Below are 19,564 nucleotides of genomic sequence, written 5' to 3' on the forward strand. Positions count from 1 at the left end.
AAAGAAATTGAGAAAATTTTCTATGTGCTTCTTACACAGACAATTGTAAATAAAGCCCATCAATATTTTTAAATAAGATTTTTTATTTTGGGAATATTTATCAATAGAAAATATTTAAAGCTATAATACTTTGAAATAGATGTTAGCAATTATAATTAGTTCAAGTTTTATTTTATAGGAAACATTTAAATGTATAATTAAAACTGCAACTTTCTATTTTCTATGAGTTGTTTCCTTCTACAAACATAAACATGCTATTCAAGAATTGTTTTCATCTTCAAATGGTGTCTTACAAGAAAGTTTATATATTTATTGTGCCTTTTACTAATGATAAAAATTATAAATGATTTTTACAATAGTATAGCTCAATTGATTGACACCAATGCTTTGATAAAAAAACAAATAAAGAATCTTAATTTACAATTTAGAAAAATTAAAAATAAATTTTATGTTTGAAAATTTCAAATGTAAAATATAATGTTTCTAAGTTTAAAAAATCATGTATATATATAATGTTTCTAAATTCAAAAAATCAAAATTACATGTATGCACAATTATTTCAAAAATAATATATAATTTTTTTATTTCCAATTTAGTCAAATCAAAAAATATTTACATATTTCTATTAAAAATAAAATACAATATTTCTAAATTTTAAAAAATCAAAATTGCATACACAAATATTTCAAAACAATTTAGTAATTTATATCACATTTTCTCTCTTTATAGATTATATATTATTTTTCATATAAATGCATTTTTTCTATTCATATTCTATTTATTTCTTAGTTAATTTTGTATTATTTTATTATATATTAATAAAGTTTGAAATTTATTTGTATTTGTGTTCCAAATTTTTTTTAAAAAATTAATCATTTTAACTTACATTTTATAGTTATATTTTTTATACCACAAGACATTTAGCACATGCTTGTGTTAAATAGTATTTATACAATATATATGTTGTATACATTATTAAATGAAATGGTAGCCTCAAACTAAACCAAATTGAACTTTAAAATTAAATATAAATGCAAAAAAATTGAAATAGTATACCTAATTGAATATGAATCCAACTCAAACTAGCATACTAATGCTAAATCATAAGAAAACCTACTACAATTCATTACCATTTATAATATAAAGGTCATCAGTTTCATTAATTAAGCTAGAAGTTTCCTTTTGTAGGGTTGAACTAAAACCTCAATGATGTGCCACAAATCAAATTCCAAAAGAAACACTTTCCATAATAGTAAATTATAAGCTAAATAGGGTTAGAGTTAATGTTTGGAGGTTAGGATAATTTATGATATGTCAAATATAACCTTGAATCAAAATAATAAGACCAGATCATGTAAATCCTAAAGCTTATTATTCGATGCAAATAGATTTTAAGTTAATTTATCATATGTTAAATATAACCTTGGATCAAAATAATAAGACCAACTATGTAAACCTTAACCTTAATCCTACCCCTAACACTAAACCCTAACCCTAACCAAAAACCTAACCCTAGCCATAATATTAAACCATAACCTTAACCATTATCTTAACCATAACCCTACACCGTAACCATTATCCTAACACTACCCCTAATCCTACCCATGGTGTAAACCCTAAACCTACCAATAATACTCACGAAAACCCTTACGCTAACCCTAATCATGATGTGAACCCTAATTATAATCCACCCCTAATCCTAACCTTGATATAAACCCTAACCATAATGCTAACCCTAACACTAAACCCTAACCATAACCCTCATCGTAATATTAAATCATAACCATATCCCTAACTATACCATATCCCTAACCATAACCCTAACCGTGATATAAACCCTAACCCTACCAACAATTCTAACCATAACTCCAAACCATAAACCTAACCATTATAGTAACCTTAACCTCAATCTTGAACAAAAAAATCATAATTATTATTCTATCTCTAATAATAACTCTAATTGCAATATTAACCCTAATCCTAACCTTAAGCCTAACCTAATAATAACCCTAAATCTAACTATATCTCTAACCAAAAATTTAATTTGGAACTCCATTAGCAAACCAAATAATATACATATATTGGTTTAAACCTAATCCTAATTGAATTTTACTCCAAAACCAAAAACCTAACCCTAGACATAATATTAAACCATAACCTTAACCATTATCTTAACCATAACCCCGAACCATAACCATTATCCTAACACTACCCCTAATCCTACCCATGATGTAAACCCTAAACCTACCAATAATACTTACTAACATCCTCATGCTAACCCTAATCATGATATAAACCCTAATTGTAATCCACCCCTAATCCTAACCTTGATATAAACCCTAACCATAATATTAAATCATAACCATAACCTTAAACCATAACCCTCACCGTAATATTAACCCTAACACTAAACCCTAACCCTAACCCTAACCCTAACCCTAAACCATAACCCTAACTATACCATATCCCTAACCCTAACCCTAACCATGATATAAACCCTAACCCTACCAATAGTTCTAACCATAACTCTAAACCATAAACCTAACCATTATAATAACCTTAACCTCAATCTTGAACAAAAACATCATAATTGTTATTCTATCTCTAATAATATCTCTAATTGCAATATTAACCCTAAACCTAACCTTAAGCCTAACCTAATAATAACCTTAAATCTAACTATATCTCTAACCAAAAATTTAATTTGGAACTCCATTAGCAAACCAGATAATATACATATATTGGTTTAAACCTAATCCTAATTGAATTTTACTCCAAAACCATAACCTAATTTAACTCTATTCATAATTTAACCCTAAACTTAATGTAATTGAATAATAACCCTAATTCTAACCCAAATTGAAATATAATACTAATCCGAACTATAATTAAACCCATATCAATAACCTAATCTTACGATAATTGAAACCTAACCATTAGGTAAACCTAAGATTAATTATAACCCTAGAGAATTAAGCCCTAACTACAACTTGAACCCTAATCTAACCATAATTAAACCTTAGCTCTAATCCTAATTTAAACCTAGCCCTAATGTAATTGAATTATAGCCCAAAATTGACCTCTAATCCTAACCCTAAATATAATTAAACCCTGACTCTAATCAACTATAACCTTAACCCTTAACCCTAATCCCTCTATTTAATGTTAACCCTAAAATCAACTCTATTTATAAATTTGAACCCTAATATAAGTGTAATAGAACCCTATTCTAACCTTAACCCTAATCCTAACCCAAACCCTAATTCTTATAGCTATCATCACATACTATCTTATAATATAATTTATTTTAGTAAAAAGATACAATATAATTATATATTGATTTATTTTATGTTTTCCATGTTGTGCTGCCACTGCCACTAGCATATATACCTTAAATTTTAATTTAATCTATATAAAATACGTTGAGAGATATCCTTCTCGAGGTGCCTATTTTGATACAATTTTACATGCTAAAGTGAAATGGGTGCCTCGAGAAGGATATTAATAAACAATCCATATCCCTATAATTTATTGACCTTGCCACAAATCAACCTATATCTCTAATGAAAAAAATAATTTCAATTAGGTGGCATAGGAATCCTCAAATTTCTACACATTTTTGAGAGTGATGGTGAATGGTCTGATAAACCACCATATGCTAATTGTGAGGTACCATTCTTATTTTTGAGGAAATTATGAGAAAATTTTGAAATATGTTTTAAACCCACTAATTTAGGTATTAGATGTCATAACCCTTACAACTTTATCTCTATTTTTGAATAATATCAAAATTGAAAAACAATTAGCAATAATTTATTTTCTTTTATTTTTTATTGTTAAGAAAATTTATTTATTTTATCATCGATATAATTAAATCATGAATAATAATAACATGATTCAAAATATCTCTAAATCATTAATTATGCCTTAAAAGTTCTTGTAATTAAAGAGAGTTACAAATATAGTCCCAAATTTAAATGCAATTTAGCTTCTATTATGAAACTATTACTTGGTCTTGAAATTTAATTGCCATTCTTTTGTAAGTTAAATTTAAAGTACCTTCTCGGGGGAATCTTTCGAAATGCAGTTTCAAAATGACACAGAGAAAACTGTTTTAGAGATTCTTTGAGATGGGAAGGATGGAAAAAGGGGAAAAATCTCACACCAGAAGGAAACCCTCTGCAATGTACACAGTGTTGGTAGAATCTACTAATTTCTATCACCGTCAGTATTAAATAGAATTGATGATAGCAAAGAAGGGTCGAGAAAATTATCAGTCAGTGAAAGACTGATCTAGTGCTTCTTCATCTTTCAAAAGATTTCTATAAAAAGAAGGCAAATGTAAATTGTTTTAAAAAAATCAGTAAATATTTTTTGCGTTTCAGAATAGTTGCATATAAATCCTCTATTTTTGCATATATGTTTTTTAATGCACTGTTGACTCATGCCCATCAACCCCATCACAGTGGTATTAGAGTAGGTCGTGTTTGCTGGGAATAATCAAAGATAGAAAAATTATTGAAGAAGATGCCATTAAGCAAGAGAGGGAGCCCCAGTTAAAGGAATATCACAGATTGTGGGAAGAACAATAGACTTTGTCGAAATTAAAATCAGTAGAGGAGATTTTGGAGTCGCCAAGCAGAAATTAGGTGTTGCAGCTGAAGAGAAAGTTTGCCAAGATAGAGATAGAGATAGAGGACGCGAATACAAGGTTTTGAAGAGAATCTCGTTGAGGTCAAAGGAGGAGGTCGAGCTGTAGCAGGAAATAAAGAAGGGACAGTATTAAAGGTAAATCCATTGTTGAGAAGAAAGGTCTTTGTTTTCATCAGAAGATAGAGAAATCAAGAGATGGAGGTGATAAATTAAAGTCTTGAACATCGTGGGTGTGAGAGGAAGAGTATTCAACCACTAAAGAGAATTGATTACTATGGTGACAAGAGAATCAAGGAAGTGAAGGTACACAAAACTGTCAGAGAAGAAAGATAAATTATTATATCAAACTTAAGAAAATAAGGTGATTTAAATTGTTGTAATAAAATCAAGTAAACAAATGGGCAAGGCAGGTAAGAAGGTGAAAAAGGAGAATGAAAATTTAACTCCCGAGAGAGATATTTAAAAAAAACAATTAATGCAACTGAAGAAATCCAAATTAGAGATGATAACAATTATAAAAGAGAGGCAAGCAGAAAAATATTAAATTTTAGAAGAAATTTGTGATCTTTGAAAATAATCAAGCAAAGTTGAAGAGAAAAATGAAGAGTTAGAGGAAACATTAAAGTTGTTTGATGTGATTAAGGAAAAATTGGAAGATTTGGGAGAAACTTAAGAGATTAGAAGAAGCATATAGTTTACAGATGAAGGAAATCACAAACTAAAAGAAGAGAATGAATGTCTAAGGTCAAAGTCATTGGTATTTGATTTTTTGGTATTTGATTTTTTGTGTGGGATAGAAGATTTTTTATCCAATAAGTGTGATTTTGCTGAAATTGTTTGTAAAGATAAATATGTTAATAAGTCTGAAAATCATGGAAAGAATGGGTTGTAAAGGTCATGGACTAGGAAAGAATGAACAAGGGATAAGAAAGCTAATTGAACAAACAACGAGGCCAAAATATGAAGGCCTTGGATATAACATAGGTAGAGAAAGAATGATACAAGAGTTTCAACTGAAAAAAAATCATTTCAAGGAATTCAAACTATGCGGTGTTCACATTGTAACAGAAAAGGTTATACAAAATAGTAGTGTTGGATATTCATCCTTGTGGTATTTGTGGTTTGAAGAATCATTGCAACAAGATGTATTGGAATAAAGAAGAAAAGAATGAATCTATGATAGGATGTATGAGAATGGATTGTGGATGGAGCTACGGATCAAGTTGGCAGAAGATTACATGCGTGATCAAAAAATTATTTATGCTGGTAATAATAAAAAAATGATATCAAGATCTAAGAAGGGTAACAAATATTGTTGATCAAGAGAAAACTTTGTTTTGACATCTTTAGAAATAAGAGTTGTAAGAAATCTTATAATAAAGTAGAAAAACAATGTTTGGAGAGACAGCCGTAGCAATTGGACAAAGCCAAGAGAAAGGCATTACCAATGAAATCAAATATCCGAAGATCATCAAAATTTATTAAGCAAGGAGAGATTTCAAAGTCAGAAGACTTGATTATGGACACTAAAAATGAGATAAAAGAAAGACAACAGTCTAGAGCATTGTAGCTTTGAAGATCAATTAGCAAACATATTCACAAAGGCTTTAAGAGAAAAATTGAATATTTAAGAGGCCATTTAAGTATTGTAAATATTGATGTATTTCATGGAAGAAATTAAGGAGTGTTGGTAGAATCTAGTAATTTCTACCACCGTCGGTATTAAATACAGTTGGTGAAGACAAAGAATAGTCTAGAAAATTATCAGTCGGTGAAGACTAATCTAAAAGCTTCTTTATCTTTCTAAAGACCTCTATAAAAAATATAAAAAAGAAGCAAATGTAAATTGTTTCAAGCAAGTCAGTAAAGATTATCTGTGCAACAGCACAGTTGCATATAAATACTCTATTTCTGCATATATATATTTTTAATGCATTGTTGACTTATGCCCATCCACCCCATCACAAAGTGTTCACAACTTGGGCATTGGATAGGTAGCGGTGAAGTGCAATGAAGATAATATCAATAGTTTTGGAATTGAGCTTTTCATCTGCACTGGGTTTAATTTTTTGCATTTAAAAAGGCATGAGGAATATATACACCTAGTCTAAGTTCCCACATTGAAGTAAATACGAAGGCCGAGATTTAGTTTTTGCCTATCAACTATTATTTGAGGAAGCTGCATGTATAATGTAGGAATTGTGAGCCTTTTCACAGTTATGGATTTTACAATACATGTTCCTCGACTTTTTTTATTCTTAGCATGTCTCTTACCCTGCCAAAGACCACGTGCTTGGTTTTCAGCTTGGACTCCTTTAAGAATCCGTGTCCTTAATTATTTGTCGCAAAAACCTTTTCACACCTTAGCATGGAATTCAAAGGCAATAATCTTAAACATTTAGTTTTAATACTTCTTTAGATAGATTCCTAAATAATTGCAAGTTTATAGTTTCGTTAGTAAATTTTTTTTTTTTTTCAAAGAACATTTCACAATCAAGAAGCATCAATCAAACGGTGCCCCCAAAAGACCCATTAATATCACAAAAAACAAAATAGGTTCCCCAAGAACCCAAGAGAAAAACTACACCCACTTGTCCTCCATATTTAATTTCACCAAATTTGCCACATAATATGGGGGTAAGAAACCCTAGGCAATCATCCACCTCTTATCTGACAAGGTTCTCAAAGGGCCATTTAGCCAAACACTTAGCCACTCCATTCCACTCATGAGGGATATGACGGAAATAAATATGTTCCAAATAAGAACAAACTTGCAAAATCTGCTTTGCAACCAAGGTTAATGGCCAATTAACATCATCCAATTTCTTCTCCTTGAGCATATCCACCACCATCTGAAAGTCAGATTCATAGATAATATGTTTCCACCCAAGGGAACACCCTCTCTCGACAACACAAAGAATAGAAAGAGCCTCCGTAAAATTATTAGGTTGGTGAACATTATAGGAAGATAAATAGAACACAACTTCACCATCACTATCCCTACCAATGTCATGAATACCTGCATGCTCCAGGTTCCCTCTAGAAGAACCATCAGTATTGATTTTTAGAAATCCCTTAGAGGTAGGAAGCCATTGCCCATCTGTTTGAATCCTTTGTTTGGCGTGATTGACTCTTTTACAAACAGAGGAGGTTGAGCTATTACCAACCGAGTTAAGATTCCTCATAACCATCAAATCACTAGCATCACTAGTCTCAGACAAGTCACACTTTGCCAAAATAGTCTCTTGAAGCTTAATTTCATTAGTAAGATAATTCTAAGAACATTTTGAACATGATTTCATTATGATGCTCTCTTAATAGTTAATCAATATCTATAGTGAAGGAAGAGAGAGTATATTTTTAGGTGCACAATTAATATTTTCACCCTTTATATTTCATAGCTAATAATTTTATAGTCATTGTTATATTAGATTTGTATTATACTTTTCTTTGTATAAATAACAAAGTTGATATCTTACAATATGAATTATGTGATAATTTTGAATTTTATGTAAATAGTATCGAGATTTTGTTAAATAAATGAAACATTCATATAATCTATGGTTGAAAAATTGAAGATTTGAGTACTTTATCAGTGTCTAGAAATCTAAATCTTCAGAATAACTATAAATATGCTTTTACCTTTTATCCTAAATACCTTTGGTTACATTTAAGTGGAAAATTCAGCATTAGGTTCTAAGGATTTTATTAAATATCTTCTTTGATGATATAATCATTTGATGAAATATTAATACTTAGAATTATAGGATATTTACTCAGGATTGACATAAAATTTAGGAATGATACTTTATCACTTTGAATTCTATGCCATAATGAAAGTGGTAATGATCCTATAAGGATATATGAATAATGAGGAATAGACAAAGTCCATGATTTTATAAAGTATTTATTTTGTGAATATGCAATGACTATTCAAGAAAGATCTATAAGAAAGTAAAGATAACTTTATATTACTTGGTATTAAAGTAAGGAGTTATTTACATACAATCCAATTTTCTTACCTAGAAATGTAGTATGTGTTTGAATGATTGACATTAATAATATGTTGATAGAATTTGGGTTAGGAAAGTAAGGTTGAGATATCTTATTTTCATAATGATAAATATTTATAATTACATTAGTACTTGAATGTTTATGTGAGGATCTTTGACTTCAAGTATGTCATAGTTCATGATGCATTGTGTCACTGAAATATTCTTTGACTCCAAGTATGTATGCATAGTACATTCTTTCATTTTTAATATAAGTTTTACACATATTAGATGAGAAAGATATATGCTTGTGTGTACAATTTATTGATATTTTTGTTATTGCATGGATTGATTCTTTGTAAGCCATGTATGCTTTTATATGCTTTTATATGCATCATTTTGTTAAAATGTGTTTTTTGATGGGTGTCAAATATAGGGTAATACAGAAAGATAAATTATCACCCTATATCTATCTTTCACCAAACCACTTAAAACAGTTTTTGGACAAATCTTATTTGATGAATTTTTTTAGTTTGCTATTAATTTAATTATTGTCTCAAATTCCTTGTCATATCATGATATCTTTTTTAATAAAGATAAACAAGTTTTACAGGGACCTGAAACCCAATGTTTTACAAACCAAGGCCAATAGCCAACCAGACATTAAACCTAAGGGAAACAAGAGAAAAACTCCACACAGACTGAACACCAAAAAAAAAAACAAACAAAGCCAAAAAATAGGTCAAAGCACTCAACTGAGAGAGTGCACCAATTTAGTATTCTTTTGAATAATCTTCTTGTTAATTTTCTCCAAATCCTCCATGATGAATTTGGAGGTTCCCTGGTCCTAGCTTCGGCTCCTGGTTCTAATGCAAGGACCCGAGCTAGTCTTTCCACCAATAGCACTCTGTCGACCCTTCGAAGCATTCTTTTTCTGTTTTTCTCCCAAGGGAGGATCAATGGTGATGGGTTTGGATCTATAGTCAACCATCAACACTACTGCTCATCGCCTCCTTGCTGATTTCCACCAGATTGTTCAAGCTTTCCTTGATATCATTCACATACTCTTCCAGCTTATCAATTCTGCACTCATGGAAGACCTTCATAGTTTCAACATCTTGAGATATCTTCTGGATCATGATCATGATCTTCTCATCTTTACTGGGCCCAGGAGCGTCCATGAAAGTTTCAATAATTCCCTTAATCCCATCTTTCAGGGTTCCAATCTCCTTAATCACCCACTTCTAGCTGTTTTCCTGACCTTTAGTGACCTCCAAAAATAGGTTTCCCGACACCTTCTCCTCATTTTTCTCCCCTTCATTCTCCTTATCCACATTCCCCTATTTCTCATTATCCACATTGATGGGGATCTCCAACTTGTCATGATATATTTAAATTACCATTAGAGTGTAGATATGTCATGCTACACCCAATTTTGTTACTCCTATTAGTTTTTGATTGCTAAGCATTCTCTTGTAGGTTTGGTTATTCTTCATGTGTTAGAAAGGATTCTAAGAAAGTGTAAAATTGTAAGGTTGGATGGAAAAGATCCTTGACAATATTTTCTCCCATGGTGTGCTCAAAGGAGATCAAATGTCAGGAGTTTCTATCAAGAGTGTCTTCAACTTTGTACTCTTCATACTATTGTATTCAACCTTATGGTCTCATGTAAAATAATTTGTTTCTCCTTAAGATTTCTTATTCTTTGGGCTTGTATATTAGACTCTTGTTGCAATAAAAAATCACGTCCTTATTAATATATATTTTTGAGCAAGTGAATTTAATTTATGCTTAATTATATGTATGATTAATTCTATATGTATTTTATTATTTAAATATTATGGAGGTGCTTATATATGGTATTAGACCTTGAAGTTCAGCTCTAGGGCCTTGAGTTCATTAATGTAAGTTGTGAGACATGATTGCATAGCTCTCCAAACAAATAGTGTTTAGCACAAGTTTGTGTAAGTGCTAGTTGTATGAGTCAATAGTTCAATCAACATGCATCTTGCGTAATGAGGAAGAAAGGCTCCTATATTTTTACACCTGAAAGGAAGGGAATATGTCCATTGCTTAAGAGTCTTTATAAGAAAAAATAATCACTCTCAAGGTAACGCCTTTTGCATATAAGTACCTTTTGAGGATTTTACATATGTGTGTGTATTCTTAAATGTCCTTTACTTGATATGTCTATGAATTATGAATGGTGAGAAGTAAATCTATATTTGAATGGTTTCCTTGATGTTTCTAACATATCAAATGTAGTGACCCTTGAATGGTTCTGATTATGCTTGTGCACTTTATTGATTGGTGTTACTATGTTTTTAAAAAAAATTGTATATCCATAGCATTTGATTGAATAATGATTATTACTTGCATAAGTGATTTTTTTTTTTTAAATGATCTACTGTGTAATGATATTGAGGCTCTAATCTTCTATGAATATCATGCTTGAAATGAAAATTATTTTATAAATTGCAAAAATCATTGCATATATCATCTTACATAGTGTTGAAGTCTTCATGACATGCTTGTGGTGTTCTTTAGCATGTTCTCTAGCACACCTTGGATGTAGTACCTCCAAGGTGTCATGCATCTAGTCCCTCAATGTGACTAGTGTTAGTCACTCAATTTATGTGAATTCTTTTTCCAAATTTGATAATTCTTTTTTAGGTATTGATGAAATTTGGATTTTCATTAAATTTAAAATCTTGATCTGATGAACTAGTCACAAAGCTTTTTTATTTATCTATGTTATGATTCTTGGGCATAGTTTACTTATTATTGACTATGTGCACATTTTTTGTGACTGGGAAATCAAAATTTACGATGTTAGATTTTTTAATTTTTGTGGTGGCTAGACTAATTGATTTATATTACTGCTCCTATGACATGATTTTTGTGTCCTTTATGTTCGAGCAAGACTCCCAAGCTAGGTTCACGACTACCACAACTTACACACATAGGGAGAGATAAATATTTCACTAGGAAATTATATATATTATATTGTTGAGATGATATACAGATGTATAATAGCCTTGCTTAAATAGGAACAAGTGGGAGAAGAAAGAACACAATATGTGAACAAGTGTCTCAATAGGATGTATGGGTAGGGTATAGCTAGTGTGATGTAAATATCAATGTACATAGTAAATATTAAATAATGATGCCTAAGTTGGACTTAAGCATGAGCACAAATAATATTTACTCCAACACTCCTGCTTAAGTGCAACTTAAGGAGAATAATTATTATGCATATGATGTAATACTAATATGAGAATGCAATATACAAGTCCCAACAACTAGGCCATGTTAGGTGCCAATGTACAACTAATCATGCAACTAATCTCTTATAAATGGAAAAAAGAAGAAAACCCTATAAGACAAAACTCCTCTTAAAAAAAAAAGATATACAAATCATATACAAGTGAAGAATGAACTGATATGTGAAGGTCTCAACACCAATACTTCCCAAGAACTACATCCATCACAAAAATCCAATCAATACCTCTTCATAATAAAGAAAAAGAGAGACTATGTAGCCCCTCCATAATGAATAATCACCTGCAAAAATGATAAGTGACTGAAGACAAAAGAAGATCCAATACTTACGAAGACTTAAAAAACCAAACCTTGTATAAATGCAGGAACATTAAGAATTTTGAGCACAAAATTAGGTGGCCTAGGTAGGGCACGATAGATCGATGAGTGGGAAGTAACTTGAGCCATGAAATACCAAATATAATTTCTGAACCACCTAGATTGAATAGCAACCACCACGAAAAATACGAACCAATGAATAATATCGGTGGAGGGACTAATATCACTTATATCGCCTGTAACAAAGCAACCAAACAAATATAAGGACATGGTAAAAAAATAAGACACCTGGCTACCTTGAAAAATGATCCGCTCCACCTAAGATCCAGCTCAATCCGCACTAGCTAGACTATGTGTTTTGTAGTGAAGCAAAAAAGCAAGGTGTGACAAAAGATATATATACCATACCACCTAATGCAATATCAGCTATGACCAATCAGACTGCACACAATATTGAAATATGCAACCTGATAATTAACAATATATATATATATATAGCCAATGTTAGATAGCCTGTTGTGGAGTGAATGGCCCAATGGAGGAAGCTTCGGCCAAACAAATGAAATGATCTGAGACTTGGAAACGTAACCAAAGCTGCCACCAATAATAAAGTTAAATCACCCTCAGGAAAGCATATATCTATAAATAAATAGTTCTAGCATATAGCTCGACACCAAACAAAAAAGGAGGCCTTCCAAATATGAAATCATACCCATAATCAATGCATCCCTTAGAGAGTGCTTAACGCTGAATGTTAATGGTACCTAAGCACAAAAAATACTTGCCAAGTGCCACACTATACCTGTTGCAACAAAATGAAATAGATCAAGAGTCCAACTAAAATTAATAAATTGATACGCCTAATAAGAAAGTGCGTTGTGCCTCCAAACATTTTAACGACAACCGATATTTAAGGAGAGCCTTAATAATATTGAATAACCATGAGCCAATCAATGTGATAAAAGATGGCACCTGAAGTATATATGTGATGCCAAATGAGCGGTCAACATAGGAGATTCGCAACAGACTCAGCCAATAACAATCGATGCATTGTAAAAATCCTATATTTTCAAGGAATAATGCTCATAGCCTAGTGCGGCCAAAAAATAAATGCAGTCAATAATGAATGCAAATAATAAAACCCACAAGGGATATATGAGGGATGTAGATGATATTTGTGAGCCTCTAATAGATCGATTATAATATACGTTATCTGAAATATCACATGGCGATGATAAACGGAGGCCCATGAAGAAACTGGAGAAATATTGATGCAGTTAATCAAGAGTGAAATATGGAATAGATTGGCTGGCGGCAAATGAAATGGTGAAAAGATATATTGTCGATCTGAAGACTTAGTGTCTCAACAAGGATGGTAAAGGGTCTCAAATTGGAAAGAGGAGTAAATTGAAAGGCTTTGATATCATGTTGGAGTGAGGCTCACAAGCCAAGATCATGACTACAACAAAAGGAGAAATAGATAAATATTTCACTAGGAAATGATATATTATACTGTTGAGATAATTTTAAAATGTACAATAACATTTGTTAAATAGGTAAGAGTGGAAGAGGAGAGAACACAATATGTGAACAAGTGTCTCAATAGGATGCAAGGGTAGGTGCAACTACTGCGAGGTAAATATCAATGCACTTAAAATTGTGATATTATGAAAATTAGCAATTAGGGTTTAAGATAATAAAACCACTAACCTAATTAACAATATACATTAAAAGAGGATTAAATACAATATATCTAGGCCCAATGCTTGATGGAAAGGTCTCTGACATTTTTTATTGGATTCAACTGGGAGTGTGGGGTTGATTAATCATCTTTTTAAGTTGAATTTGATTGATTATAAAATTAGGGTAAAATAGGTGATATTTGAAGTGATTTGACGAAAATAGTTAGCTACAGATGTCCCATTGAGCTACCAACCTGGATCTGAGCAAAATGAGAAGTCTAAGGCATGCTCTCCAAAGTTCGGCCTTATTTTTCTAGATCAAGTAGGACAAATGTTGAATGTAGTGGCATGACAAACACATTAACATGAAAAGCCCTAATCACACATACATACTTGCATGAACACTGATGTAACTTTGCTCAACAATGAGTAATGATGAATATGGAACCTTGAATCTTTGAATATACTTGATAAGTAATGTTTCATAGATGCATGAATGCTAGGGATGGAGTCTTCGATCTAAAATAAATTGATATAATGTCTTTATATAAGGTTCCCTAGGTAATTTACTAATTAGGCCAACCTCCAATGGTCATGTGTAGCTCCAGGGATCAAATTTTGGTGGAGAGATATAGCACTTAGCCTATTTCAAATTGGGGCCCCTTTGAGAGGGACCAAGGAGTTTTGAGACACCTTGGTCCTTTTGTGAAGGGGACCATAATAAGGAATCAAGAGGGTGGGCATCTCATAGTGGGACCCACCAAAGGGTGTAGATGTCATCAAATTTAAATAATTAGACCTAATGGAGTTAGAGAGGGGATAAGGATAGGACACACTAAAGTGGGAGCAAAAATATGAGGTGTAAATTGGATCGATGATAATTTATGACACTACATTTATCCCCTTCTTTAATGGGAGTATGAACCTATGCAAATACTTGTAGGATAGTATAAATATGAGAGAGAGTGAGGAGCAACTAGGAGTGAAATCATAAGGAGATAAGATATCCCTAATTTCGAGGAACCAAGTCCCCAATCCTAGGATCCTAACTCACATAATCTTATGAAAGGAGACACAAAACAAGACAAAGAAAAAAAATGCAAACAAATGAAAACAAAGACAAAGGACAAAAGACACACAACACAAAAGCTAAAAACCAAAACAACACCTCAAGTCAACTAGCCAAAGAGACATTGATAATCAAAATGTCTTAGCCGCTAATATCATTCTTGAAATTCCATGATAAGAACACAAGTGATCACATAAAAAGAGGAAGAACAAGCATCAAACCATGAACCAAAATTAGCAAAGCTATGAGTTCATGAGGAGAAGAAAGGAGGAAACATGGATGTCACTGGCTAGTTATGTTTTGATAGGTGATCCATGAGAAGAAGAGAGAGAAATGACATGGATACCATAGGCTAGTTGTGTTTTTCTAGGTGATCCATGCTGGGGAGGAGAGTCAGAATAGTCTAGTTGTGTTTTTCTAGTTCCACTCATCTTGTTGTATATGCAACTGTCTAGTTTCAGGTGTTAAGGATCTCATATAAGACTTTGTTTTGTCTAGTTTCAAGCATGCAACAACATGTATAGGACATGAAATGAAAATGTGTCTACCTTTGAGAATGAAGTATCTTGTGTAAGAATTTGTTTTGTCTAGTTATGAGAATGAACACCCTGTGTAAGACAAATATACGCTTGATTTCAGGAACATCACGTGTAAGAATTTGTTTGGGCTAGTTTACAGAATGTGTAACCTTGTATAAGAGATACATAAATAATGCGTCTAGTTTTGGGCATGAAGCATCTTGTGTAAGACTTTGTTTTATTCAGTTTTGAGAATGACCACCCGTTTAAGTCATGCAAAAATATAGTACAATATAGTACAAGGAGGGCAATATGCTATCCCGTCACTTAAGATGTCAACATAGCCCTAAGTTGATGTCTTGAGTAATCTAGAAACAAGGATACACAACTTCAACACCAAGAAGATATCCTTTTAGGAAACAATGTTCGTAAATCCAAGCTAAAGAGGCAGTACTCTTATAAGAAAGGATAAGATAGTTGAAACAAGAAACAAATATGTGTTGATTCCATAAAAATTTTGTTATGGAAATAACATCACCACTCATGAAAAAAATCCTGAATGAAGTTAAGTACCAGTTTCATAGGGTGAGGAGCAAAATGGAGGGTGAATGGAGTGCTAAGGCACTACCTCTTCACCTAGAAAAAGTGCAAGATCAGTTGTAAGAGCTATGCGATCTCTATCATATTGGTCTTGGATGAATTTTTTAAAGGATTTAAAATTTCCAAGAGAATGAGAATAACCACGATGAAAATGACAATGTTCATCACCTTCCTTATGCGTATAATTTTAATTAATTCTAAGGAAAGGAAAAATAAGATTATCATACTTCAATATCAAAAAGATTCTAGTACCTAATTTCTCTCAATCATCAATAGGAGTAGGATTTATAGGGAGTTTGATTCCTTGTTCATATTTTCCAAGGCCTTGTCCTCTATAACCTTGTTTTGAGGTTATGTTATAACCACTCCTCTAAGAGATTTTTAATTGTGCAAAATAAGAACCATTAGCATGAATTTCTTTAAAAAAAATTGTGTAAAGACACATAGAATGACCAAAGGAAGAATAAGATGAAGAAGGGATATCCTTTGTAGGAAATTTATCCTTTCTATCATCATTATTCACATCCTCTTTGATAGGTTGAGGGGGGAGATACTTATCATCTAAAGATTCATCTTTGCTTAATGTTATATGAGGAGAAAGGTCATGAATAACTTGCATAACATCGTCTTCCCTACAAATATTTTGATGACTAAGATAAGCTCTAGGAGAATGAGGATCTAGAGGGATTAATAAAGCTATATCTTGATCTTTCCTCCTTGCACTAGGGTATTTCTATGAGAAGAGGATGGTGTCATGTTTCTCTTCAATACTCTTTTCCCATTAGAGAGACCATTGATAGGAGTATTGACTTTTTCCTCATTCACATTAGATATCCTAGGAGAGGTACAAATGTTAGCTTTGTTGATGTCATCTTTAGGGTTATCATTGTCTAGAAAAGCCTTTATCTGATCTACACATGTAATGCATGTAATTAAGAATGTCATCATAAAACAACATATAACATGGGTAAAAGCTTTGAGATATGCTTTGGAAGTAGGAAACATTTTAGAAACCCTAAGAATGCAATATGCAAAGGTGCTATGAATGAAAAGAAGTAATGTGAAATGAAAAAAGTCATTATCCAACACATGATTATGATAAAGATAACTAAAAAGCAATGTAATCATGTGTGAAATAGAAAACAAAATATATTTAGTAATTTTCTCTATGAGTACTTTAAAATCATATCTACAAATATAAGTGAAAAATTATGCAACTCACAAGCTAAAATTAGCAAAATAAATTAGGGTTTTTATGAAATTAATCACTAAATTTATGTAATTTGTATCTATGAGAGAAAAATAAAAAATTTCATATACCTAAAAATTAGATTAGAGGCCATAATTAGAAATAAGCATGAAAAGAGTAAGGTTTACCAAAATGTAATGTGGTGAAAATTAGGAGTTAGGGTTTAAGATAATAAAACCACTAACCAACCTAATTAACACACATTCATTGAAAGGGGATTCAAATAAATTGATCTAGGCTAAATCCTTGATGGAAAGGGCTCTAATATTTTTGATTGGATTCAACTGGGAGTGTGGGGCTGATTAATCCCCTTTCTAAGTTGAATTTTATTGATTATGGAAGTAGGGTAAAATAGGTGACAATTGAAGTGATCTGACAAAAATATTGAGCTACAGATGTACTATAGAGCCACCAACATGGACTTGAGTAAAATGAGATGTCTAAGACCTATCATCTGAAGTTTGGCCTAATTTTTCAAGACTAGGTAGCACAGATTCATCCTGGTCCTCTGAATTTTCTATCATCGAAAACTAACCTTGTTCGTCACTGTGAACTTTGCTGGATTTCTTGAGTACAACTTTTCACCTATTTCCTACACATAATAAGAAAGGGAAAGATGTTTGGAATAGGGTTTTTCATTAGGTCAAACCCTGGTTTTGGAATTAACCATGAATAAAATAATGCAAATACTGAAATAAATGTTAGGGAGATGTACCTTAGTTCTACAATTATTGATGATAATGTAATTCTCTGTGAATGTAATCACAAATGAGGAATGTAATGGCATGAAAAAAAAATGAACATGAAAAACCCTAATCACACACACATGCTTGCATGAACATTCATGTAACTTTTCTCCAAAATGGTTGATAATGAATATACAACCTTGAGTCTAAAAATATGTCTGATAATGAATGCTTCACAAATGCATGAATGTTAGGGAGGAAGTCTTAGATCTAAAATGAATTGATAGAATGTCTTTATATAGGATTCCCTAGATAATTTATCGATTAGGCAAACCTCCAAAAATCATGTGTAGCCTCAGGGACCAAATTCTTGCAAGGAGATATAACACTTACCCCATTTCAAATAAGGGCCCCTATGAGAAGGACGAGGGCATTTTGGGGTACCCTATTCAAGTTGAGGGCCTTCCACGTATTGAACTTTTTGCAAAGTGGACCAAGATAAGTAGTCAAGGGGGTAGGCATCTCATAGTGAGACCCACCAACGGGTGTACATGACATCAAATTTGAATAATCCGGCCTGAATTGACCTAGAGTGGAGATGAGAATAGGACACGCTAAAGTGGGAGCACCAACATGAGGTATAAATTGGATAGGTGACAATTTGTGATAGTAAAAAAATATTAAATAATGATTCCTAAAAACTAAATGATAAACACCTAAGTTTAAGTTAAGCATGAGTAAATAATATTTACTCAAACACTTTATCATTTTCATGATGAAAATTGATACAATGCTCAAGGGAGTAGATTGCGGAGAACATTGCAAATCTATACTTGTATTAGTATCATGATTGAACTAAGTTTTTATCTTGTGAATTTTTTTATATTGAGTAGAATGTGTGTTAATGTAAATATTTGAACTTTGACATGCATTGTGTGGAATTGAATCTAAAAAAATAAACTAGTGTGATTGTTTCATGTTTGAAAATTCAATGAAACTAGATCAAATTATTTTGCAAAACTTTTCACCCTAAAAATAAAAATGCAAAGGAGATACCTTAATTAAATTTTTAACAAATTTTCAAAATTATCAATTATTTATAAAAAAACTCTATTTTGCACCTTAAAAATAATATTTATCAAAAATCTTTGTCGACAACTTATTTTCTTTTTTTATCCAAAAGAAAAAGAATAAACCCCACTAAAAATTTTAGGCTTAAATTAGGAATATATTTTTTGTTGAATTTTTTTGCCAATTTGTAACTCAAAAGTTATACTTATTAAAATTCAAGAAACCATCATAATTCAAAAAATATAAATGATCTAAAGATTTTTTATTTATTATCCTCTAGACATGATACCCATCCTTTGATTAAAAAAATAGTAGAAAATTCCTTGCCATTTGAAAGATATGCTGAAATATTTTAAAAATTAGGGTTTTATCTTTATCTTAATCTACACAATGTTATCCTTGAATTTTTTTTAACAAAAGAAGAAAAACAACAAGATGAGGTTA

The sequence above is a fragment of the Cryptomeria japonica genome, chromosome 2 (genome assembly GCF_030272615.1).
Source record: "Cryptomeria japonica chromosome 2, Sugi_1.0, whole genome shotgun sequence".
Taxonomy (NCBI): domain Eukaryota; kingdom Viridiplantae; phylum Streptophyta; class Pinopsida; order Cupressales; family Cupressaceae; genus Cryptomeria; species Cryptomeria japonica.